Consider the following 26,824-nt stretch of genomic DNA (forward strand, 5'->3'; position numbering starts at 1 on the left):
TTTTCAGGACTTGCCCCAACCCTTAGAGATTTTAAGGGCCAAATTTGTTTTGACCCAAAGCCAAACCACTTTCTGTCCAACAATAACCCAAAAGCTCGTCAGGTCCCTTCCCCTGTGCCTGGCAGCAGGTGAGAAGTTTCTGCCTGGTGGCAGCAGGACACACAGTATCAAATTTATACTTGGGCCTCAGGCCGAGTAACACGGATACCCCCAGGGTAGATCCACCATCAGGCTTTGTGTGTCTAATATTTATTAATTAGCAATGAAAATTGAGGCCTTTAATTGGCTTCATCCACTCATGTTGAATAACTGATGCTGAATGTCAAATCAGTGAGCAAAGAAATACCTCTACCCTCAATAAGGTGTGTTCTGTACTTGCTTCTCATTCCTGATCTAAAACAAATGAACTTCCACCCACTTTCTCACACGTGGCTTATTTGGAGAGGGACTGACATGCATCGCCCATTGACAAGCAAGTGTATTTTGCTTTTCGGCTCCCACTCTGAGCAGAGCCTTGAGGTCAGGGGGTGACCCTGGCTGGCCTCTTACAGTTCAGTTAGCCTCTTGTGTTTTGCAATGGCCACTGGCACTTGTCTTCGTGAAACAAACATTTTTTGTGTGAAAGCAAACTCAGGCCTCTTCTGGAGTTCGTCCAGAGCAGTTTTCTGAAGGCGGGTCTTCCTTTTTAAAGTTGCTGAGTGTGAGCACGCATTCTCTGATCTCCCCTTCCAGTGTGGAGGCCTGGTGTGAGCTTACAAGAGCTGGGCTACTACCTGGACATGGCTGCCGTGTTAAGGCCACAGAGGCCCAAGAGCAGGGTGGCCAAGAACGTAGGTCCTGCAGCCATACTGGGTTCCTGCTGACTTCCCACTAAATGCCAGAGGTGTGGCTCTCAGATAAGCTACTTTGGTTCCAGAATGTCGGTGCTTCTGTCTCTGGAGGAGATATGGTGACAGTTTGTTGACACGGAATACGCACATATAGCACTTGGTACCTATAAATCACTCAGGTTAAGCAACCACTATTATTATTTTGACTTGGAAACAAATCATATCACACATGATCTTCATTGTATCTTGATTTATAGCCGGTGCTTTAAAAAAAATTGAACATATGTTACCAGTTCTCATAACTTCAGTAGTGATAAAATGTTCCTCTCCCTCCTCATTTTTCTCTGAGTCTCTTTCTCTCAGCACACTTTTCATTGTAATTGTCACTAAAAGCTTATGGCACAGAATGCCGGGGTGGATCAAAGAATATTGCCTTAAAAAAGAAGATTCCAGTGGCATTTCGTTGAGCACATAGATGTATGTAACCATAACTTTATTTTTTTGGTAACTGAACTTAAAAAAATTTTTTTTTTTGTACTTTGAGCTCTCACCCTGCTAAATAGCAGAATCATAATCTCAGTCAACTCATGGCCTTTCCCTTCAAAGCCGGAATTGGGTCTTTATACTGGAGCGGGGGAGGTTGAGATAAGGAAATGGCCCCTCGGGTCTTCCGATCATCATGCAGTCCCTCTAATGTGTGTGGTGATGTTTTGTCTTCTCTGGGCTTTGAATGTTGCTTCCTGGAGGTCGCCCCTACAAATTTCTCATTTGACCTCAAGGGTTTTCCTGGTTTGGTTCTTTGCCAGTCACCTTCACACCACACTGGGGCTATGGGAAGCTTGGGGAGCTGTTTGAGGTTCTGTACGTCTCCATGCCACTCTTGAGCTCTCAAGAAATCACCTTGCTTCCCCCACCCCATGGCATTCTGTGACCTGTGGGAACTCTGCAAGGAGGCAGTCTTAGACTTGCTGGTCTAGACATAACCTTTAGCTATTCCGGCCATCACCACACCTGCACAGGTGTGGCAGGAGGAAATGCTGAGGCATGGCATTTTCAGAATGTGAGGCCACCTGCCCTTTTCAGCCTCTTGCTTGGTGCCCGCACCCCATGATCTGGAGGTTGGATGAGGTGATTTTCTTTTGCCATATTTTCTTGCCTTCCAGGTTCAGAGGAAAATGGTTTTCCTGTTCTCACTATGTTGGTTCACAGTCTGTACCCCACCCCACCCCACTCCCTAGCCCAGATTTTTAGCACAAAGGGAAGATAGATAAGCCAGATTTGCCCATAAATGGTGTTGCTTTATAGCTGCCAAACCGTTTGTTCCCCGTGCTCTTCCCAGGATTTCACAAGGGAGTGCCTCAGCAAACTGAGGCCCGATGGAGAGATATCAGAAAAGCTCCTTTGAAGGGAAGTCTCAGCAAACTGAGACCCGATGGAATTATATCGGTCCCTCCCCTTCAATGGATTCCTTGGAGATGTGCGTGTGTGAAGGCGAAGTTCAAGCTGGAACACAATGGGAACTTTCCAAAATACAGCCAGCAAGCTACTAACACACAGATCTTGAGATGAACAATCTTTTACCTTTTTAGAAGTTTACCAATAAAAACTATGTGTTGGCGAGATTTGGGGTTCAGTCTCTTAGGCTGTTCCTCTTGGCCCCACGGCTTGCATTCTATTCATGCTACTGTCTTTTCTTAACCCTGTGCCACCCTTCTCCCTCCCCACAACCCTCGTTGTGCAGGATGCAACAAAATGGCAGGTGGTGATGGAAGACTACATGGCCCGGGGGAGGGAATGCTGAACCCGACCAAACCAAACTCTCCTGTCTGCTGGAGGGATCGTGGCCTTGGCAACCCTTTCAACAGGCTCTACATCAGTAAAATGGACAGAATTGCCATGGTTCCTGCATCCTCCTGACACAGGAGTACCAAGAACTGAGTGAGCATTGCAGCCAAAAGACCCAGATGCTACTAATGTGGAACGTGCAAAATCCACAAGTATCAAAATAGTGATAATATAAAGCTGAGTACTGAAGGCAGTGAGAACCTCGTTCACCTTTTCTAATATTAATAATAAAGGACATTCGGTGAGCACTTTCTCTTTGCCAGGTACAGTGCAAAGCCCTGGGCTTCCAGAATCTTTCTGGATCCCTGTGATTACTCTGTGAGGTGGGTCCGATTATCATTTCCATTTTCCAAATGAGGACACTGAGGCTCAGAGAAGGAAAATTACTTTCCCCTAAGGTCATACAGCTACTAGGTTGCCCAGCTGGGATTTGAAATGGGAACTGTTTGTCTCCATCGTTTGGGCGATCTATTTGTGCTATCTATTGCCTGGTCTTTATGCATTCAGTTGTGTTTTTCCTGTATCAGCGAAGTTGAATTCATAGATTGATGCTCCAGTCTCAAAGCTGCTTGTGCAGAGGAAAACTGACATTGCTACCTAATTTGGCTTATATTTAAATTCATCTGTTTGGGCTATGACTTCATTTGATCTCTCCCCTACCCTTGCTTTTCGATTCGGTTTCCTTCCTCTCTCAGGAATCTTATAGTCTGCCCTCCACAAATTCCTGAACTACTGGCTAGCTGCAAATACCTTCTGCTGTTCTCCCAAGGGACAGTTTAGTTGTACTCCAAGTTGTACCATAAAATTGCTCTGCACATCCCTTTCCGGAAAGCAAAGGGATAGAGCTATTACCCAAGAGTTTCTTGACAGTGAAAAGAAGAAAGGAAAACACACGCTGAGTTTCAAGACCCTCAAGCCAATTGTTGAGGTCACTTCTTCCCAGCTTCAGCTTCAAATGGCCTGGGGAGCCCTGCCTGCCTGCCTCTGCGGAAAGGACAATCCAATTGTAAATATTATCTGCGCTTCTAAGAACATTTGAATGGTAATACCCAAGCAATTACTTTCCTTTCAAGATCATTAAACACAAATCAGACTTGTATTTTAATAGGGCTGCCAATGTCTTTAATGGTGGGAGGGTGGTGTAAAGGGTAAGTATTTTCCTCTAATGGCTAAATGTTTACATTATTATTCTTTCCGAGTAGCTTCACTGGGGGAGGTTGCTCTATGCTTCAGAGACATTTCTTTGCTTTCTTGTACCCTGGAATTCCATCTTCTTTTGCCACATGCACCTTCAGAGTGTTTGGGAGGAATAGCAGTTGTGATGTGGCCCCTGACGGCTCCCTCCACCCTCCCTTGTTACCCACAATTTCCCTGACCCAGCTCCTCCCCATAAACACGATAGGGGCTCAGGGAAGAAAATGGTCTCTGGAAGGAATGAAGAGTGTTTTCTACACAGAAGGCTTCACTCTTAGGACTGGGATCCTAGCTCTCCTCTATCTTCCTTTTATTTTAGGAACAGAGATTTTAAAAAGGTACCAGAGGAGCCTATCCAGAAGGCCTGGGTCCTCTGTTCACATTCAAGGGAGAGGGATGGGCCCTGCACACAGAGAGGCGTGTGGAGCTGGTTCTCCTCTTTCCCCTCAGTCACTGGTCTCCTAGTGGCACCTCTGAGACCACGGAGAGACAAGCGCCTGCCCGTAGAAGCTGGGCACTGAAGTCTGTGAAGGGGGTCCTGGAAGGCTCACTTGACAGAGGTGCTGGCCCCAGGGTGGGGGGAACCGCTCCTCATCCGGCCCCACTGAGCCTTTGCGGCTGGTCCCTTTGCTGGTCCTATGGTCCCCCTCTGGCTCGCTGTGGAAGTGACCTTGAGTGGACGTCTATAGTGTGAGGTCTCAGGTTCACCCAGAAGCCACGCTGTCCCCAAACATTTCTGCTATTTGGCAGCTGGGGTCTGAGAGTACTTTGCCAGGGTCTGAGGCCTTTCACTGCTCATTGACAGACCGGACTGCAAATAGAAGTTTTGAATGTTGGGTGGGCTAGAGTGCACTGTGAGGGTTGTGTTTTCCTTTTAACTTGTGGCTTAGTTTTTTGTTTTCCTTTTTTCTAGAATTTATTGAGGAATAATTGACAGGTATAATTGTATGCATAATTTTAGAGCACACAATGTGATAATTTGATATACATAGTCATTGTAGAATGACTTGTGGTTTCATTTTGACCTATGTTTCTACAGCATAGAAAATAGGGTATGCTTAGGTTGTCATCTCTAGAGAGCAAAGCAGTCAGGGGCTCAAGGTTTGCAATCAGTTTGCCCCAAGTTTTAATTGGCTCAGTTGTTTCTAACTGTGTGACCAAAAGCAGTTTGTTTAAAGCCTCCAGGCCTTGATTTCTTCACCTGTAAAATGGAGGGGAGGGTTGTATTAGCCCCAGAGACTAATAATATTTATTTCACAGCGTTGTTACGAGGATTAGATATGTATAAAGTCCTTCATACAGGCTGCTTCATGGTAAGTGCTTAATGATCATTTTTCTGTTCTGGAATCAGCTCCCTTTGCCAGACACTTCAAACACTAAATGTATAGACATAACCAAGTGGCACAGTTATTTCTAAGGTGAATGTGGCTGCTGCCACAGTCATTCTTAAATCAGCTTTGATAGAAGAAAAGCGCCCAAGAAACAAGCCCTGCTGAGTTCGTAGTTCTGCAGAGAACCTGCTGTTTCTCCATTTGCCCCAGGTAAGTGCAAGAGTGTGAGAAAGCAAATTCTCTCCAGTATTCATTCTCCTCTGGGACAAATATTCATTTCACTTTTTTTCCTCCTTGCAGGTCCCATCAAAGTAATGCCATAAGAATTGTCATATTCATATCTATTCGGTATGCTGTTCTAGCAATGGGACCCAGAATATGCTTTATATTCATTGTTTAAGAAAGAAAATGGCGGCCCAATAGCTTTCCAAATGGGCACAGAGAGATAGGAAGATTGGCATGTGGGAGAGCTATGTTTGCCTAGGGCCCCCCATGAAGTCCATAGTTCTGGAGCCTTCCTCTGTGCTCAGATCAACTAATAACAGCCATAGCCATGCCCACTGAGTTCATGCCCGGTGTGTCCCCTAGCTTCTCCTGCTCTGGCCTGGTCTGTTTACCTTTCTGATTCTTTTGGACAAGGACAAGCTCAAACTCCGGGGTCCCTTCAGTGCCTAGCCTACTGGTTTATTCAAGAGGAATGAGGACTCTTGGAATTGGAATCTCAGTATTCTGCCCTAGAAGACCTCCATTTGTGCCCCTGGAAAACAGAAGTATGTGCAAAACCATCATTTTGAGGAATATTCATTTAAGGATTTGCCTTGAATTTTCCTCACTAATAAGGTTAATAATGAAATGATACTCCCAACAACTGCTATTGCTACTAAGCCCCTGTAGAGGTAATAGTAGATCAGTGATAAGAGCTTTTAATGCATTCTCATTTTAAGCTCACAGAATAGATGACTGACACATGCCCAGAGTTCAGTTATGCGAGGGGTTCATGGCTGTATTGCTGGTCTTTTGTGTGCACTCGCCAGTTTTCATGGTCTGAAGGAGAAAAGCCTGACATAACCAATTCAAGGCTGGCTGACTTCTGTCAGGGAGCTGGAAGGGAAACTTATTTTAAAAGTTTAATAACATTCTTTCCTCTATAAAACAATACCAGTTAATTATAGAATATTTAGATTCTTATTTACAAATAATTAGAAAAACAGAAAAGAAAATCATCTATAGTCCCAGCAGTTCAAAATAATCAATGTTAGCATTTGGAAATATTTCTTTCCATTTATTTTTTTTCTATTCATGGATTTTTAAATTTAACAGTGTGATTGTACAATACATTCAATTTTCTCCTGCTATTTTCCAGTGAAATTTGTGTTATAAACATATTATTGAAACTCTTAATAAATGTATTTTTAATAACTACATAGCATTTTGTTGTAAAATTTATCTGACCATTTCCGTATATTGGAGACTTGTGCTGTTTCTGATTTTATGTAATTATAAATAATGCTGTGAAAAGTATTTATGAATATAAAACTTTTTTATTATTTAAGATTATTTTCTCAGGTCAGAGTCTCAGAATTGGAAGTACTAGGTCAGAAGCTAAATGATTTATAGCTCTTAACCCATAATGGAAAGTAGAAATTATTATGTTGGTAAAGGGGGTGGACTTACTGGCTATCCTGTTTCTAAGGCTTTTCTTTTCCCTATATTGATATACCTATCAAGGCACTACAAGGATTGAGGCTTGCTAGGTGTTGATTTTTCAATATCAAACATTTGAGGTAGTGTATGAACTATTCTCACCTTTCAAAAGGGTGGTATTTGTAAATAATATTAGAACCCTAAATCAAAGACATAAGCAAAAAAGACCATTTATTGGCTTATATCTAATTAAAACTCCAGAGGTAATATGCATTCAGGAGTGGTTGGATCTAGGGCCTTGTTTGTTTTCTCCCCATCCTTTGGCTTTGTTTTATTCTCTACTGGCTTAATGCTTAAGCAAGGTATTTCCTTTTGCTCGTATGATTATACCAGATGCTCCATCTTCACTCTACCTTCCCAGTGACTCTAGTGGGAAAAACTTATCTCTTTCCCACTAGTTTCAGCAAAATTTCAGGATTGAGACTTACTGGCTCTGATTGGCCTAAATGACTCATATGTCTTGGCCGGTGGGATATTACACTCTGTTTGGCCTAGCCTGGCTTACATGCTTTTCCCTACAGCTAAAGGAATCATCTCTACCTAGACCAAAACTGGCTGAGAATGGGAGAGAGATAGTCCCTCAAAAGAGAATGAGGAGGGTGTTGCCTGAAGATGGGGGATAAATGCCAGCCAAGCAGGAACAAGTGTCCACTAAAAAGCACTCCTCTTTTGGGGTGCTCCCTAAGCTCTTCTTCCTCTAGGATATGAACCTTAAGATTTATTGCCAGAGGGTAACGGGGGCGGGGGGTGGGGGGTGGGAGATGAGGGTAAGGGGGATCAAATATATGATGATGGAAGGAGAACTGACTCTGGGTGGTGAACACATAATGGGATTTATAGATGATGTAATACAGAATTGTACACCTGAAATCTATGTAATTTTACTAACAATTGTCACCCCAATAAATTTAATTAAAAAAAAAAAAAAGAATCAAAAAAAAAAAAGAAAGAAAAGTTATAAAACAATCAATTTAATTTCCTAAAAGTATTCAAATATTAATAATAGAATAAAGAAAAAAAAAAAAAGATTTATTGCCTTGATAAGGAAAGGAGCTGAGCCCTCATGACTCTCTGCAGGAATCATGTGGTTTAACCTTTTGAAGGCTCTAATGAATTGCCCGAAACACGCTGGCTGTCCACAGGCCGTGCATGTATTTATTTACAATCGGAATGGCTCATTGCCGCTCTGGCTGGCTGGGCTATAATTTGCTCAGGCACTTAAGCTTACTATTAAAAAAACAGAAAACAACAACAACAAAAAATTACTGCTTCTTCCCTAACCTTAATTTGGTTATGTTTGTACTGGAGATTGTCTGGGTGGAGCATTCAACTTAAATGCAGCAGAAATGTAAAATAATGCATATGAAAGAAAATAGGTAAGAATTGCTAATAAATCCCCACAAATGAATATAGCTTCTCAGGTGGCCTTTGAAGGTATTTGCATAACCTAATTTCCCACACCAAGATTGCTGCTATCCATTCACGTGTTGAAATCTCTCTAAAATAGAGAGTAGTCCTTTGTACTTTTACTTGAATAATAGTCACTGGTAATTCTACTGAACTATCCCAACAAATGTGAGTCAGAAACGTCTCCCTAGAGCATGATCTTATGGAACCTTGTGTCCAAAAGATGTATTGAAATTAGTGAATGAGTGTTCATTCATTCAGCAAGTATTGAGTGAGCTATGTGCCGGGCACTGTTCTGAGAGCATTCTTCAGCCAAAGGAAGATACTAAGGTTGACAAATCTTTCGAGATGCAATGCCTCCAAATCTGAGGAGGAGTCAGCAAAGAGGGCAAGGCATTGTGGATGCAGAATCAGAAGGTGAGTTAGAAACTCTTCACTGACACACAGACTGTGTGACCCCGGAAGTCGGTTGTCTTCCTGACTTCATTTTGCTGATTTTGTAATCTGAGAGGCAGAGCTAGGAAAGGTAAAGAGAAGGCCTAAATGTGAGGAGGTTAAGAGCTCAGGTGATTAACTCTCTGAGGTTTGCTTTCAATTCCTAGCTCTCTACTTACTAGCTTTGTGACCAGCGTGAGTTTTTTATGTCTAGTCTTAGTGTTCCCAACTGTAATATGGGGTTTATAAGACATCTGTCTGATAGGATTGCTGTGAGAAACCCCCAAGATATTGCATTTAAAGCACTTAGCCGGGGGCCTGGCATGTCATGAGGCCTCTGTTAAATGTGAGCTGCTACTTCTACCATTACTACTACTATTGAAATTATTGTTGTTATTGTTACCTTGGCTGACTTCTTTAATTATTGCAGTAGGTGCTGAATTCATTCATGTATTTCATATATATTTAGTGTGGCCTATTGCTGGACCTGGCACACTCCAGATGTGGGGATAGAACTGTGAACAAATGGAAAGGTTCCTGCTGACAAGGAGCTTAAATCCTCGTGGAGAGAAATGCATAATAAATTAGCAAACAAGCATATACATAAATAAGTTCCGATAGTGAAATGTGTTCTGAAAAAAATAAAATGGAAAGACATAATATAAAGTAGCTAAAGATAGGGGAATAATCATTGGACGCTTTCTTATATCGTCCTCTTTGGCCTAAAGCACCGAGTTGCCGTTGGTGGCTGTCCCTGTATCCTGCCACACCCTGGACACTGGCAGTTGTTATCCTGGCATCCAGGCCTCCCCCAGCCTCATCACTCTTCACTTTTCCATAGCACCCTATTTCCAAATGACTTGCCCATTCCCTGTTCCCTCTGCACTTTGAGACTTTGAGCCTTTGGTTCCCTCATTCTGGAACTCCTCCCCTGTCTGAGGTCTCCTCTTTTCCGGCTGGCTAACCTCTCACTCTTCCTTCAGACTCAGAGCAGGTAGCTGTTGCTCTGAAACTTCCTATTGCTGCTTTCCCCATCCTGTATCCCTTTCATCTCCCACCAAATTGGGTTGAGAACCTCTTCTATCTGCCCACCTTGTCCTACTGGATCACAGCTATTAATTTGCATGCCAGTCTCCCTCATTAGACAGTGTGCTCCTGGAGGGCAGGTTCCTGTGCCATTTATATCTGTGTCCAGGCAACGTCACACGGCACTGTCCAGCAGAACTTTCCATGATGGTGGACATGTTGTATATCTTCTATGTCTGCACTGTCCAACGCAGTAGCCACAAGTGGTTTTTGAGCACTTGAATGTGGCTAGTGCAACTGAGGAAATGCATTTTTAATTTTACTTAATTTTAATGAAATGGAAATAGCCACATGTGGCCAATGGCTACCGTATGACAGGACAGTGTAGATAAGCACTTTGTGCAGCACACATCAGGTGTGGCATAAATGACTGTTGAAGGAGGAGATAGTTGCAGAGCTCTCTGTTTTTTATATGATGGTAAGCTCTGAAAGATCTCAGTGCCTTTCATTTTTGGCGACTTTGATTCCTCAGATCCACTAGTACTCTCCTCTCAGTTAATCCACTGGGCCAAAACAGCAAGTTTATTAATTCATTATCCTATTGTGGCTAAGCATATAAGCTCTGGGCTCAAATAAAACTCAAGTCTGATCTAGAGTCACCATTTACCAATACTATTAACCACGCACGCACTACCAAGTTATTTAACTTCCCTAGGACTCAGTTTCCTTACTTGCAAAATGGGAATATTAATAATACCCAGATGAAGTCTATTTATGTTGATTAAATAAGATAATGCATGTTGAATATTTAGTACATGGTTTGGCACATAGTTAGCACTCAATAAACATTAAGTAATTGCTCTTTATTCATGCAAATCACATTAACTGAGCATCTACTATGTTCTAGATGCTATGCTAAAGGATAGAAATAAGTTTTCAAGCCAATGAGAACAAAAAAGGGAATATAAGAAAAATTATGGATTGGAAAGGACATGTTGTCACAATATGAGCATCAACACCTCATGTTTTAACCAAAAAAATCATATTGAAGTATTTTCTTTTCAAATGGATAAATTTATCCCAAATCTTTCTTTTTTTTAACTTAGAGGCCCAGAATTTGCACCCACACTGCTAAGCCATTAATATGTGCTTGTTAATTCATGCTCAGTCTAAGATCAATATTCTTTTTCGTCATCAACTAATAAATTTATGTGTGATATTGTTTTTATATTGTGAAATCCAGCTCACACACGCACAGAAAAAGGATTTTCCTTTCTTCAGAGGCCTGTGTTTTCTAACTTTGATATATCATTTCTGCATCTCATCCATTATTGATGTGTTACAGCTTTTACACAAGGCACCGACCTTTCAAAAGAAAAAAATATATAACTACATCATTTTGATCTCTTTCTTGTGGATACTGTTTTTCAGAGTACAAGAGTTTTTTTTGTATTCTGTGGAATTCACATTGAAGCTCCCTTTCTTTGAAAACAAATGGCAAGAAGGCCCCAAACAACCTAGGCTTTCGTGGAAGAGCTGCGTGTATGTGTCTCATTTTAAATTCTGCAGTGCAAATGTCATGTAATGCAAGTATCAGCACTTACTTAAACGTGGTTAAATATGGAAACACAGCATAAAGTCGATGTTTATTTGCAACTGGTGACAGTGATAAGGGCAGGAGCCCTCCCGATAAGTGGCTTTCAGCCACTGTTAATCAACTGATGGATGGATTGGTGCGAGGCTGGTCACAAGGAAGCATCTCATCCTCTGTAATGGAATGCGTTTATCCATCTAGTGGAGGGGGAAGAGAGAGGGATACCACGTGCTCTGTTGATTCCATTATTCTGCCCTGAACCACCTCTGTTGCTAGTGAGAGGAGGCAAATGTCAGGAGACTTTGACCCGAATCAGAGTGGAAACTTAGAGAGTCACAGAATGTCACAACTGGAAGAGATCCTGGCGATCATCTAATCCAAACCCTGTATTTTTAGATGAGGGAATTTCCATGTGAAAAAATACACCAGCATTTATTAATCAATGTACATGTATTTACTCCCTGCTTAAAATTTACAGCTGGCTGCACACTGACCATAAGGCAATTCCTTAATAAGACATCAAGGCCCTTTATAAACTAGATTCTTCTCTCTCTCTCTCTCTCTCTCTCTCTCTCTCTCTCTCTCTCTCTCTCTCTCTCCACCCCCACCCCAATCCTTCCTCCTGACATGCTACACTTCAATGAGGGAGTTCCAGCACTTTGAGCTTCTTGCTTAGGCAAGTCGTATTCAAGCTTTAGAGTCCCGCTTGGATGTCACCTCTACAAAGGTTTCCTTGATTCCCCAAGACTGGGCTGGGTGCCCTCTGTCATTTCTGTCCTTTTTCCTCTCCTAGCCATTGCCTATCACATTTGTCTGTTTACTGTCTGTCTCTCCTCCTTAACCAGAGCTACTTGAGTGTCAGGACATTGTCTAACCCATAATCGCATCTCCAGGGCTTCGCAAAGTGCCCAACATAGAGTTGGTGCTCATTGAATATCTGTTGATTAATGGATGGCTCATATTATATGCCAAACACGGCAGTAGGTACTAGGAAAACAAAACTGAGTAAGACACAGTTTCTGTTCTGGAGGAAGTCAGGTTAATTCATTCAATTTATACATGCCTTTTCCTACACATGACATTTTGCCCAGTTTACCAAATTCGAACAAGTCATATTTCTCAATTTTGGGAAAACTCTAGAGACACACTTAAAAGTCCTAAATTTCAGATAATGCTTAATAATAATACTGCCAGTATTAGAAGTCAGACAAAAGGAATCTCAAAGAATTTGACCCCAATTAAACAGCCCCTTCACAAGTGACAAGAAACAAGCTCATATTTGTTGTTCAAAAGAACCACTGCCAAGGTATTTCCAGGGCTGGTAATTATTCTCTCGTACCTGCTCAGGTGACAGGAGGGAATGAGAAATAAGAGCCCTGTAGAATGCTAGGACTGGAAGAGGCTTTGCAATCACCTAGCCCAGGCCCCTTCTCTTACAGAGGAGCAAATGGCCGACCAAAGAGAAAAAATGATTGACTCAGGGTCAAGTAGCAAGTTAATGGCCACCCTGGGCCTTGCAGTTCCACTGGGCTGTGCTCCTTCACTGATGAGTTACCATTCAGCACCATGGCCCCAAATCTGCCACCCCAAATTATTCAGCTTTGGACACACATCTGGTGGTGGTAGCAGACATTGGTGCTTTGGGACTACCTAGCAGGCTTTCTGCTTGGTTACAGTACTCTAATTTTCATTGAGAAATGTATCCGTCCCACACACGGGGGAGCTGACCCCTTTCCAGCTTTGGGTGTGCCTCCTGACAGATTTCAGTCAATCGGCACATTCCACCCAGCAGTGTGGTTTTCCATCTGAGTCGAAGGTCAAGGGGGTTCCTCATTGATTCAGACTTAACAAGGATGGTCTGAGCTCTCAGTCTAGTTAGGCAGACAGAGCTCAGGCTTGTGAGCCCCCAAGCTCCTGGCTCATCAGAGACTTTTTTTGATTAGTTTCAGGTGTACAAAACAATGTAATAGCTAGACATTTATCATTTATATCCCTCAACAATGATAGCTCCCCTACCCCCATCCACTACCCCTCTGACATCGCACACAGCCATTACATTTCCACAGTCTCTATTCCTAATGCTGTACTCCACTTCTTATAACTATATAACTATATATGTATATGTATATGTATGTGTATGTGTATGTGTATGTGTATATGTATATGTATATGTATATACATATATATATAATATATATAAAATTGTAGTTGACATTCATTATTGTCCAGCTTCAGCTTCAGGTGTACAGTGCAGTGATCAGGTATCTACATCATCCCTGAGGTGGTCTCCCTAATGAGACAAGTGTCCATTGGATGCCCTACAAAATCTTTACAACATTACTGATTACATTCCCCAAATTGACTTTTGTATCCCCGTGGCAATCTTGTGGTTACTGATTGTGCTTTCTAATCCCCTCACCTTCCCCTTTATCCCCACCTCCCAATCTAGCAATCCTCAGTTTTTCCTCTATGTCTCTGAGACTGTTTCTGATTAGTTCATTCATTTATTCTTTTCTTTAGATTCCACATATAAGTGACATCATATGGTATTTGTCTTTCTCTGTCTGACTTATTTCACTTAGCATAATGTTCTCTAGGTCCATCCATATTGTTGCAAATGGTAAGATTTTATTCTTCTTTATGGCTGCGTAATACTCCATTGTATAAACGTACCACAGTTTCTTAATCCAGTCGTCTAGCAATGGGCATTTTGGTTGTTTCCATGTCTTGGCTCTTGTGTATAGTGTTGCAATAAACATAGGGGTGCATAAATTTTTTTGGATTAGAATTTTGGATTTCTCCAGATAGATACCTAGGAGTGGAATTGCTGGGTCATGAGGTAGTTCCATTTTCAGATTTTTGAGATACCTCCATACTGTTTTCCGTAGTGGCTGTACCAATCTGCAATCCAGGACTTGTGATATCGGGGAGGGGGGATGGGATCTATGAACACAGACTGCTCTTGTAATAGAGGAATGACTTCTAAGTGCTAACAAGTCCTTCAGTGACTGATGGAACATCATTCCCACCAAAGTCAGGGACAGATTCTTCTCATTCTCGACATCAGCACCACAACCCTCACTCCCTTACATCCATAGTCCAGGGAAGTCCATTTACTGCTGTATTTCAGCCAGCATGGCGCCTTATTTGATTTACATTTGCATGTAGTCAGCCATTCCCAGACCCCAATTAATTGTTTAGTTCATTAACTAATTAGTCTATGCAATTTGTTAGTTCATGGTACCATGGTGCCAGGTACCATGTAAAGATGTAGAAAACTGCTGCTGATCCCCAGTGGCTGTTTGGATGTACCTGTAGACATTGGCCATCAAATGTTTTTTTTAGGCAATTTTTTTCAATTCAGGAAAATTTTATTGAGAAGCTACTGTATACCAGGACTGCGTGAGGGGATGCAGAAATGAGTAAGATAGACTCCTGATCTTGAGGGGCTCACATTATCCATTGGGGAGTCAGACAAGCAAAAAGAACTACTGACCTCTCATGATGGCCTTCCTGAAGCCAGTATTCGGGGGTCAAATTTAACAAAGAAACTTCCCTGTCCAAGGTGAATCTGGCTTCAGCTCAGGATGCATTTATTCAATTTTCAAGTGTGAAAGGAATTTTCAAATATTGTTTTGAAAAAGAAAAGTCCTCCTGGAGGTTAAGGGCTGAGGACCATTGCTATTATTTCTTGCTAATGAGAGACAGACAATTCCAGGTCCCCAGTGTATATTTTTAGAAACAAGACTAAATAATAAGTTGGGGCTCCTTTCAGTAGAACTGCAGTGATGCTAATGAAAGAGAAATTCTTCTGGTGAGCCTGGAGGGCAGAAGATGCAGGGCCTAGAAGGATCCATGGCACCGCAAATAAGAACCATCACATCCCCAGACAAAAAGACCATGAGCAAGGAGGGCTGTTGGGGAGAGCTGCTGGTTGGTTGGTATCAATATAGTCAGGAAAAGAACAGTTGAAAGTGTGTTTAAAAGTTTTCAGGCTCTCTGTTAGAGTTGCGTCAATTACTTCATTTAATGCTCATTAACTTGTCCTGGGAAGTAAGCATGGCTGTCTACTTCACAGCTTGGAAAAGTTAAGACACGTGCTCGAGGGGCATGCTGTAAGGACGTGTGCAGTGGCTATAATGGGACTGACCCACCCATGCTGTGCCACAGGCGGAAATCAGGTAAGCTCTCAACCTTAAGGGTAAGTATCATGAGTATTTTATGTGTCCATAGATTTTTTTTTTTTATTGTGAAACGTATCAAACATAAAAATGTATATATGTATATGCAGTTTAAAGAGTAACGATAAAACAAACTCACATATTTACCACCGAGCTTATGAAGCAGAAAATTTTGTTTGAGATCTTGTTCTTTTTCCTTTATCATCGATATATGTATATATTATTTAGTTTTGCCTGTTTTTATATAATGGAATGATTCATTATCTATTCTCCGGTGACTTGACTCTTTAACATTATGTTTTAGCAATTCATCCAAATTGATTCATGTAGCTTTGGTTTATTCAATTTTACTGCTACATGGCTTTCCAATGTATGAATATGTCACAATTTATTTATCCATTCTGTTGCTGATGTGGATTTGGATTGTTTCTGGCTTTTCTAACTGCTATGAACATTCTTGTGTATATCTGTTGGCACCCATGTGTGAGAGCTTTTCTAGGGCAAACACCTCCAATGGAATTGTGAGTTTCCAGTGTATGCGTGTGTTTAGCTTGATAATACTGAAGTGTGTACCAAAGGGACTGTATAATTTTAATTCCCATAATCAGTGGATGAGAGTTTTCATTGTTCTCCAACCTTTCCATCTTGAGGTTGACCAATTTGTAAATTTTTGCCACTCTGGTGAGTGTAAAACAGTATTTTATTATGATATTAATTTGCATTTACTGATGACTAATACGCTTAGGCATCTTTTCTTCTATTTATGGACATTTATTCTGCCTTTTTAATGAAATGTCTGTTAAATCTTTTTGCCTATTTTTCTTTTGGGTTTTCTTTCTCATACTGATTTGGAGGAGTGCTTTATATTTTGTGGCTACTAATCAGAATAATACTTGTGGTGGGTTTTTTCTTTTTTCTTTTCCAAGGATGTTCATTACCAGGTAATGGAAGTTACCTTTCAGTCCTAGTTTGAGAAGATTAAAAAAAAAAAAAATCCTAAACAGATGTTAAATTTTGTTGATAGTGTTTATATCCTGCATCTACTAAAATTATCATATGGTTTTTCTTCTTTAATCTGTTAATGGGGTGGATTTTGTTAATGAATGTTCCAATTGCATTCGTGGGATAAACCCAACTTGGCCATATGTATTATCTTTGTTTATATATGGCTGAATTCAGTTTGCCAATATTTTGTTTAGGATTTTTATCATTTTCCTTTTTCTTCTGTTTTTTTTTGGGGGGGGTACAATGTAGGTATTTAGTTTATTGCTTTAGTTTTGTAGCATAAAAATATATTCTGGTTTTCTAGTGCTACATAACAAACTATATTAAACTTAGTGGTGTAAAACAATGCAATTATTTATTATTATCTCTCATGGCTCTGGGGTTCCACTGAGCTCTAGCTATTACATCATCCTTGCTTGAAATTGCTCATGAGTTTACAGTCAGATGGTGGCTGAGGCTGGAATCATCTAGTAAGCTTTCTCACTTGCATGTGTGAGAAAGCTTGAGCTGGGAGGATTCAAACAGCTGGGTCAGAAAGCTGGGGCTCCTAAGTATCTCTTTTTATCTCTATGTGATTTCTTCTTGTGGTCTCTCCAGCATGGCCGCTTCCAGGTAGTTGGACTTTTCCTGAATCCTTCCAGAGCGAGTGTCCCAAGAGAAACTGGTCAAAGCTGCATAACCTTTTCTAATCTAGCCTTGGAAGTCATACAGCACCTCTTCTGCCATGTTCTGTGTGTTGAGGAAGTCAAAGCATGCTCAACAGAATATGTCACTTTTTGATGGGAGAAGTGTCAAAGCATTTGTGACATGATTTAAAACCACCATACTTAGACTAGCCCTATAAAATTATTTGAGGAGTGCTTTCTCTATTTTTCATCCTCCAGAGTATTTGTATGAGATGATAATTAATCTTATGCCTGGAAATTTCAGTAATGCTAATCTATAACACCATCTGGAATATTTTCTTTTTGGGAATATTTTAAACTACTCATTAAATTTTTTTACTAGTTATAGTCTTTTCATTCTTTTCACTCATATCTTTTCATTGCTTTTTGAGTCAGTATTTATGAGTAACATTTCACTAGGAATTCACTCATTTCATCCAATTTTAAAATTTCCTAAATTAGAATTCTATGGGAGGCAGAATAATGCCCCAACCCCCAACATGTCCATGCTCCAATCCCTGGAACCTGTGAATGTTATCTTACACGGCAAAGGGTCTTTGCAAATATGATTAACTGTATGGACCTTGAGACTGGAAAATTATCTTGAGTATCCAGGTGGACCCAGTCAAATCACATGAGTCCATAAAAGCAGAGAACCACTTCCAACTATGGTTAGAGAGTGCAACTATGAAAGAAAAGTCAGAGACATGTGACATGAGAAGGACTTGACCCACCATTGCTGGCTTTGAAGATGGGGTTAGGAGGTCGTGAGCCAAGGAATGGGGGTGGCCTCTAGAAGTGGGGAATAGCCCTCAGCTGGTGGTCAACACCCTGAACATGCACAGAAAAGGATTCTTCCCTAGACCCTCCAGAAAGGTGTGCAGTCCTGCCAACACCTTCTGATCTACAGAACTGTGAGATCATAAATTTGTGTTGTTTAAGCCACTAAATTTGTGGTCATTTGTTATGGCAGCCATAGAAAACTAATGCAAGTTGTTCACATATTATTTGTTTAATGTCTGTTAAATATATGACTATGTCCCTTCTTTTATTACTAGTTGTTTATTTGAGGTCTGTCTCTCTCTCATTAATCTTGCCAGAAAATTGTCTATTTTATTAGTTTTTTTCAAAGCCCCAGCTCTTGCTTTGATGATTCTCTATATCCATGTGTGTTTTAAACTTTCCTTAACTTGTGACCTTATCTTTATTATTTTCTCTCCTCTGCTTTCTTTGATTTATTCTTCTAACTGCTTAAGTTGGATGTTTGGCTTCTTTATTTTGAGATGTTCTTATCTAATGAAAGCATTTAGGGCCATACATTCCCTGTAAGTACAATTTTAGCTGAATCTAACTTTTTATACATATTTTCATTATGTTACATTTTAATTAATGTCTAAAGTTCATGAGTCATCTTAGAAGTGTGATTTTAAATACATAGACAAATGGGAATATTCTAGTTATCTTTTTGTTGTTGATTTCTAACTTCTAATTAACTTATTGTCCACTACTCAACTCTGCCACTGTCACATAAAAAGAGCCGTACACTACACATAAATAGATGGGCAGAGCTGTGTGCCAATAAAACTTTATTTACAAAAACACATGAAGGGCTGGGTTTGGCCTATGGACTGTAGTTTGCTAACCCCTGCTGGAGAGATTCTCTCTCCTCGTGGCCTTTCCTGCAGGGTTGCCAAGACCTCTGTGTATAATGGCGGAGGGCTCCAAGAGAGCAAAGGTGGGACCCGCAAGATCTCCTAAGATTTAAGCCTGGAACTCACACAGCATCACTCTCACAATAGTCTATTAGACAAAGCAAGTCACAAGGCCTGCCTAGATTCAAGTTTGAAGAAGTAGACTCTACCTCTTAAGGGGAAGAGCTGCGAAAAAGAAAATTCATGGCAATATTTAGTCTCCCTAGGTATCTTGACTGCCTTACTGATAGAAATGGAAGTTCAAGGATTATATATACATTTTAATTAATAGATTATTTTTAGAAAAGTTTTAGGTAGGTTTACAGAAAATTGAGCAGATAGTACACAGGGTAACTCTCTTTCTCCTCTCAGTTTTCTCTTATTAACATCTTGTTTAGTATGGTAAATTTGTTGTTATTGATGAACCAATATTTACACACTATTATTAGCCAAAGCCCATAATTTAGATTACGGTTCACTTTTTTATTTTTTTTAAAGACTTTTTTTATTGGGGAAAGGGGAACAGCACTTTTTTGGGGAACAGTGTGTACTTCCAGGACTTTTTTTCCAAGTCAAGTTGCTGTCCTTTCAATCTTAGTTGTGGAGGGTGCCGTTCAGCTTCAAGTTGTTGTCCTTTCAGTCTTAGTTGTGGAGGGCACAGCTCAGCTCCAGGTCCAGTTGCTGTTGCTAGTTGCATGGGGTGCAGCCCACCATCCCTTGTGGGAGTCGAACTGGCAACCTTGTGGTTGAGAGGACGCGCTCCAACCAACTGAGCCACCCGGGAGCTCAGCGGCAGCTCAGCTCAAGGTGCCATGCTCAATTTTAGTTGCAAAGTTCAATCCTCCTCTCTTACTGAGTCCCTGGCAACCACTGATCTTTTTACTGTCTTTTCTAGAATGTCATATAGTTGGAATTATACAGTATGTAGATTTTTCAAATTGGCTTCTTTCCCTTAATAAAATGCATTTAGGTTCTTCTATGTCTTTTTGTGGCTTAGTAGATCATTTCTTTGTATCAACGAGTAGTATTTTATTATATGAATGCACCAAAATTTGTTTATCCATTCACCTATTGATGAGCATCTTGGTTCCTTTGTTGACTGTCTTTCCCCACCTGCACACAACCCCATCTCCCCGATGAACCTCTTTTCTCCCCACTATAATTTCCCACCTCTCCAGGAAGCATAGCTCGCTCTCTTCTGTATTCTCCTACTGTTCTGTATACACAATCATATTGTGGTGTCTGCAAACTCTATTGCAGTTGGTAATTTTTAATATACTTCCCCAGACTGTGAGTTCCTTGAAGCCAGGAACTAGTGATAATTTATCTCTATATCCATGTGCCTGGCACTGTGCCTGGCTTATTATAGACCTCTTGCTGAATGCAGATGGAAGAGCAAAGGCATAAAGAAATGTGTGGTCAAGTCTGCCAGTGCAGGCAGGCAGGTGGAAGGTCTAACAAGGGATGCAACACTGGCATTGTGCTTGAAAGATGACATGGTGTTAGCCGGGCAGGAAAGTGGAAGGAAAGACATTGGGAAGAGCATGGGTGAAGGTGCAGAGATATTAAGCAGCGCAGGGTAATTGGAGGGCTGCAAGTCAGTGTCTCCAGAACTGCTATGGACTGAATGTTGAAGCCCTCAGCCCCAAAGTGATGCTCATGGGGCATTTGAGAGGTAATTTGAGTTACATTGGGTCATGTGGGTGGGGCCCGCATGATGGAATTGATGCCCTTATGAAATGAGGAAGAGCCATGAGCACTCTCTCCCTATGCATGTAACAAGGAAAGGCCATGTGAGCACACATGGAGAAGGTGTCTGTCTACAATCTAGGAAGCAGGCTCTCACCAGGAACCAAATCTGTTAGCACCTTGATCTTGGACTTCCCGGCCTCCAGGATTGTGAGAAATAAATGTCTGTTCTGAAAGCCTCCCAGTCAATGGTATTTTGTTATAGTGGCCCAAGCTAAGACAAGAGCCTCGCAGAGTGCTTGGCTCACGGTGGGTGCTCAATAAATGTTTGTGGATGAATGAATGAATGAATGAATGAATCCATTGACATCTTTTACTTCCTCACTGTAGGGACATTTTTGTTTATCTGTGGAGGCAGTTTCATTTCTCATAATAGAAGATTGGCTTTTAATCAAAGCCTTTCCTCAGTCGGAGAGCTTTGTCTTTTTGTGTGTGACTTTCAAGGAACTCACAGATCAACAGTTTAATAGCAGGGCTCTCAGCGACAAGGTTGTGACTTTAAATAGTGTGAGGACCCCAATGGCTGGACTCACGGGCAATCTGAATATTGATCACAAATTTTAAAATGGCCCTTGGGAAGTACAGCATGATTTTAGGAGAGATTTCCAATTAACTTGGGCTGTTCAAAGCAGCTCGAGGCCTGGGAAAGCACGCATTGGAATTTTCCGAAGGCCTTTATCTCCTGAAACAGAAAATATAAATGGTAGTGGGGGAAAAAAAATCAAAGTTACTGAACATGGAAATCACCACTTTGGGGTCTATGAGAACCACATCTTGTTAACTCCCTGTTAGGCAAGGGAGCTTTCAGAGGTGTAGAGGCAAGTTCCAGACCGTCAAATGTCTGCCTTGCTTTATACTTGTGTGAACTCTTGTCCTGGTCCTCCTGCTGGTAGGGTACATGTTCAGACCAGCAAGGGTGGTGTCTGACATCGCCTACCAGCCCCCTGGGGAAAACCTTGCACGTAGCAGGCACTTAATGCACTTTGGTGGGATTGAACTGAAGAGAAAGACTCCTTAGGAAAGCAGAGGGATGCAAAGGGCTCTCCCTGTCATTTACTACTTTGCTCTGACTTGGAGGCAGAGCAGCCTGTCTGAAGCTAGGGCTCAGACGTCTTCCCTCTGGAGGCTCTGAGTCTTCATCACATACCTGGTAATGCAATAGGCACCTTACAGCACCATTTTGTCAACCCTACCAATAACCTTTTGCAATTGATATTATTATCCCATTTTACAGATGGAAAAATGGAGACATTGGAGAACAAACTCTCCTGAGTGGTTTTCATTCAAAAGGTTTCCAAGATCCCATCTGACCACTCCACCAGCTGAAATATATATATATATATATATATATATATATATATATATATATATATATATATATATATGTAAAGTCATGCAGAGGCACTGCACTCAGTACAGCTTCAATTTTGTCAAGCAAACTAAAAAGGGAGAGGCCTTCCAGCCAATCAACTCAGTGACCCATTTATTAGATTGGCTAACTGATCCCTTGAAGAGTGTAGAATAAGTGTTAAGGGTTGTATAAGTGGGGCAGACCCAACAATCATTCCCTTCTCCCTTTTCTTCTCCACTGGCAGAACCCACCCTACCCAAGGTTAAAGCATAAAATTCCAACAACTCACCTTCCCAGCATCTCTTGCATCTAGAGAGGCCATGTGACTGGCTCTGGTCAATGAGATGCAAAGGGAGCTCTCCTAAGAGGCTTATGAATAAAGACTTCCTCTATAAGAAAGAGAGTGACCCCCAAGAAAAGCTGTCTTTCTTCCTTTAGTTCCTTCATGCTTTAGATGATATCATGTGATGATGGGATATCTTGACTATTTTTGTGATTATGAGCAACCAAATATATATATGTTTAAGGATGGCAGAGTGGGTAGATGGGTGGAGCATGGGTTCTTAGAGACATTATTAGTGGTAAGATCACTTATCTCCAGACTACCTTTTTTGGTGAGATGATGAAATATCTTTATTGTTTAAGGCATTGTTTGTTGAATATTCTGAAGTGAGTGTGTCCAACATTTCCTGAAAGCATTCTGACTTTTGAAATTGTGGAGAAGGAAATATGACCAGTGACAAGTCCTGAGTAATAACATTATTGGGGTGGAGTATTGAGGATGGGGAGAAGGCCAAGATCAAGATCAGTGGCCCAGGGCACTGAAGCAGAGGGGGATGAGGATTGCAAATGAAAACAAATCTGGCCTTCAGTAGGGAGAGACATTATTTGAGAAGACAATTACAATAAGGGAGGCAGATTACCACAATAGGGAGAATGCTCTGACAATGAGGTTAGTAAGTGTCCCAACAGTCAGGCAGAAGGGAATTTGCTTTTATAGGAAGGAGGAAAGAACCCAGTGTGGGGGAATGGGATGTGTGGGTTGTGTCATGGGACAGTTGATTAGGGAATGATTTTTCCCTGAGTTCAGCTAATTCTTTGGCAGAGTCCTTAAATAAAAAAAAAGTTGTTCCATGTTCTAATGCTCAAGAGTGGGTCAAAGTTCAGGGACCTGGAGGAAGAAAAGAAACCTGATTAAATTGGTCAAGTTAAGTTAGGGGGCATTTTGTCCAGATTGGTCAGTGGGGGTCATCAGTTCAGCTAATCACGTGTGAGATGAAGAATGGATGTGGTGGGTGTGTGTTTGGCCTTGTCAAAGGTTAACAAGGGGGTCATCTGTGAGTCTTATCTAAGTCATGTGGCGAAGGATGGTTTTTGCAGTGAGACATTTCTTGGGACACAAAAGTGGAGTAGAGGTGAGGTAGAGATTTCTTAACTGTCATGGTTTTCCAGGAGTACAAGGCTCAGTGAAGCTCAACATTGTCAAGGGACAAACTGAAAAGGTAAAATGAGGCCTCAGGGCGGAATTCAAGAGGCCACTGAACCATCCAAAAGTATCAGTCCCCTCCTATGTGCCAGGTACTGTGTTAGGGGACCCAGAGCCACACAGATGATTCAGACATGGTTCTCTTAAGGAGCATAGCGTAGGAGAGAAGATCTGAACACAGATACCTGCCGAAGGTCTCTGTGACATCTGTGGTCTGCTCTCACAGGGCTTTCCACGCACTCAGATTCTGTTTTCTTTGGGGACCACCTGAGCCTTGCAAACTGCCTGCCCAGCAGCAGACCCATATGCTCTGAGCATGTTTGCAAAACCTAGGAGGATCAAAAGCAAAAAAGGGAAAGGTTTTCCAGAACTCGAGCCTCAGCTCAAAAGAGTTAAAGGATTAAGCAAGTAAATAGCAAAATCCCAAAGAACCCCTCTCAGAGATGCTGAATCTTGATTTTTGCTTTCTTCCTCTGGAGAGTACCTGGGAAGTCTCACCTGATATATCATACTTTAGCCTAGATGGGGGCAGGTATAGAGATTGTCATCATCCAAGCAAAAACCCGGATGCCGTGAAAGGTGCAGTCACTTTAATTAGGTAACACAGCAGGTCATTGCTGAGACTCAAGAAAATTGTTTGGTCTTATTCTGGTTTCTGTTTCACCAGGCTTTTACTAATGCCCCAGTTATGGCCTCTCTGAAAGTGGCTAGAAGCAGGGGTTGGGTTGCAGGTGGGCAAAAGGCAGAGCCAAATGCTGCTCCCCAGAAGAGAGATGGGCAATAACAACAACAACAAAAAATTATACTTCAACTTATTCCGCAAAACTGATATAAAAACATCAGGTCCCCTGCCTAAGCATTGCTATTATTAACACAGCACAATAACATTTACAGTCCTTAGCGACGCAGCTTGAAGATAAATATACCAGAAAGCATGGACCTCCATATGGCTGTAAGAAAACCCTCTGAACATCCCATTTGAAATAATTTTTTAAGAAGTTATCACCAGAAACTTCCTCAATTATGCAGATTTCTTAGGATGATACAGGTATTTGACTTTGAAGAGGACACAGGCTGACTGTAATTCTTCTTTTTACATTAGACTTTCCCACAGGTTGTGTGGTTGTCTTTATGTTCCACATCTTCCTTCTTTCTTCCTTTCATCCACATCCTCTAGCTCTAGCATCCAGACATCATAGTAGAGATGGCTAATTATTTCTCAATATGCATTCTCCTTTTCTGCCTTCAGGAGAATGCTCACATTTTTATTGAGGATATAGCTGCTCAGGTAAAAACTATATTTCCTAGACTCCCTTGCAGCTAGCGTGGCCACATGACTCTTCTTGTCAATGGTATGTGAGTGAAAGTGGTGTATACAATTTCTGAGAGTATTAGGTTAGTGCAAAAGTAATTGCGATTTAAAAGGTTAAAAATAATTGCAAAAACTGTAATTATTTTTGCATACAACTACAGAAAAGAAGTATGCCATGTCCTTCCTCTACTTCCTTCCTCCTTTCCTCGGTTTGGAACATGAATATGATGGAAGGAGTTGGAGCAGCCATTCTGGGCCATGAGGTGGAAGCCTTATACTGAGCAATGTTTTCAGCAGAGGGACAGGGTAGAAGGAGCCTGGGTCCCTGACGTTACTGAGCTACCATAAGAACCTAAACTCTCTATCTAAACTTTAAGTAAGAGAAAAATAAACATCAATATTGTTTAAGCCACTGTATTTGGTGGTGGGGGGTAGATCTCTATTATAGCAGCTTAGCATGTTTCCTAACTTAAGTCATGGATAAATCTTTTTTTTTTTTTTTTTTAAGATTTTTTTTTTTTTTTTTTTATTGGGGAAGGGGAACAGGACTTTATTGGGGAACAGTGTGTACTTCCAGGACTTTTTTCCAAGTCAAGTTGTTGTCCTTTCAATCTTAGTTGTGGAGGGCGCAGCTCAGCTCCAGGTCCAGTTGCCATTGCTAGTTGCAGGGGGCAGAGCCCACCATCCCTTGCGGGACTTGAGGGATTGAACTGGCAACCTTGTGGTTGAGAGCCCACTGGCCCATATGGAATCGAACTGGCAACCTTCGGATTTAGGAGCACAGAGCTCCAACCACCTGAGCCACCGGGCCAGCCCATGGATAAATCTTTAAAGGCAGCTATGGGCAATATTCAGGATGAAGAATTAATGGGCAACAGATTGGAAATCAACAAAGAGACTCGTCCATCTTTGACTTTGTTGGTCAAGAATCTTTAGGAGTTGAAAAAAAAATCAGAGAAAAGCATGTCTCATTTGGTGGTGTCTGTGAGCCAAAAGAAATATGGAATAGAGAGGTTTTGATGGAATGGAAGGATCTGAAAGTAAGACAGATCTGACTGACTTATTAGGTCTGTGGCCTTGGGTAATTCTTAACCCTTTTATCAGTTTCCCTTTCTATTGAATGGATACACCACTTATTAACTTGGCTATTTTGAGAATCAAGTAAGACCATATGTTTAAAAATAAGCATAGCATGAATGAAAGGGCCAGGAGGTCTGGATGAATCCCATCTGCCATTATCTTGTTTGGTTGCCTTGGGCAAGTCACTACACTTCTCTGGGTCTGTTGTTTCATCTCTCAAATGATGAAATTTAGACTAGATTATCTCCGAGGTCCTTTCCTGCTCAGAAATTCTATGATTCAAAAAAGTCAGGCTATAATATTATGACAGAGAATCAAACTTTAAAACAACACTTTGCCAGAGCTGACATAGCTGGCTGTGGTGCCTGAGAGTTGTTATGTACTCATATATCTCTTCCCAACTCTGTAGTCGGAAAGGTCATAATGGCAGCTTAAACTAAGCCATGGTGGGAGAATTTACACCACAGAGATTGGCAAATGCTATAAAACAGGGCACCCGTTCCTCTGCAGAAAGTTAGTTGTTACATGTTTACCAGCATACAAGGAAAGAAAAGTGAAGGGTTTATATGTCTTCATGCTCCAAGTAGCAAATATAACCAATAAAGCTCAAGATGAGAATGTACAAGTCTGTATATAGAGAGCTGACAGGGAGGAATTAGAAGTTAGCCAACTCCTGGACCCTAGGTGCCCAGATTCAGCTCTGGGTTGCAGTAAATGTGCCCCCTGTGACATGAAGGAGTTACTACCTCTCCCTCAGTGACCAAGTTACCTGGCCTGTGCTATTGTTACCTCAGATGTGCCATTTTGTAATTTAATTAAAACCAGAGGCTTGAGATAATGGACTGGTTGTGCCTGAGGCCCCACCCTGGGTAGAAGGTAGACCCTTGGAAGCAGGAAAAAAGATCTTCCAAGACACTAGGTGATCAGGAGCAGTCCTA

At 41.4% G+C, this 26,824-nt stretch overlaps 1 long non-coding RNA gene across 2 annotated transcripts in view; it reads left to right on the plus strand.

Moving 5' to 3' along the window:
* LOC109450855 (uncharacterized) overlaps positions 1-26,824 on the plus strand; it is a 145,745-nt gene that overhangs the window by 83,936 nt on the left and 34,985 nt on the right. For both annotated transcript variants that reach the window (XR_016018348.1, XR_016018347.1), the window contains one exon: positions 15,445-15,547. This is a non-coding gene — a long non-coding RNA (uncharacterized LOC109450855). The remainder of the gene's footprint in view (positions 1-15,444; positions 15,548-26,824) is intronic.

The sequence above is a fragment of the Rhinolophus sinicus genome, chromosome 14 (assembly GCF_057876585.1).
Source record: "Rhinolophus sinicus isolate RSI-liver-muscle chromosome 14, RSI-T2T, whole genome shotgun sequence".
In the NCBI taxonomy this organism is placed as follows: domain Eukaryota; kingdom Metazoa; phylum Chordata; class Mammalia; order Chiroptera; family Rhinolophidae; genus Rhinolophus; species Rhinolophus sinicus.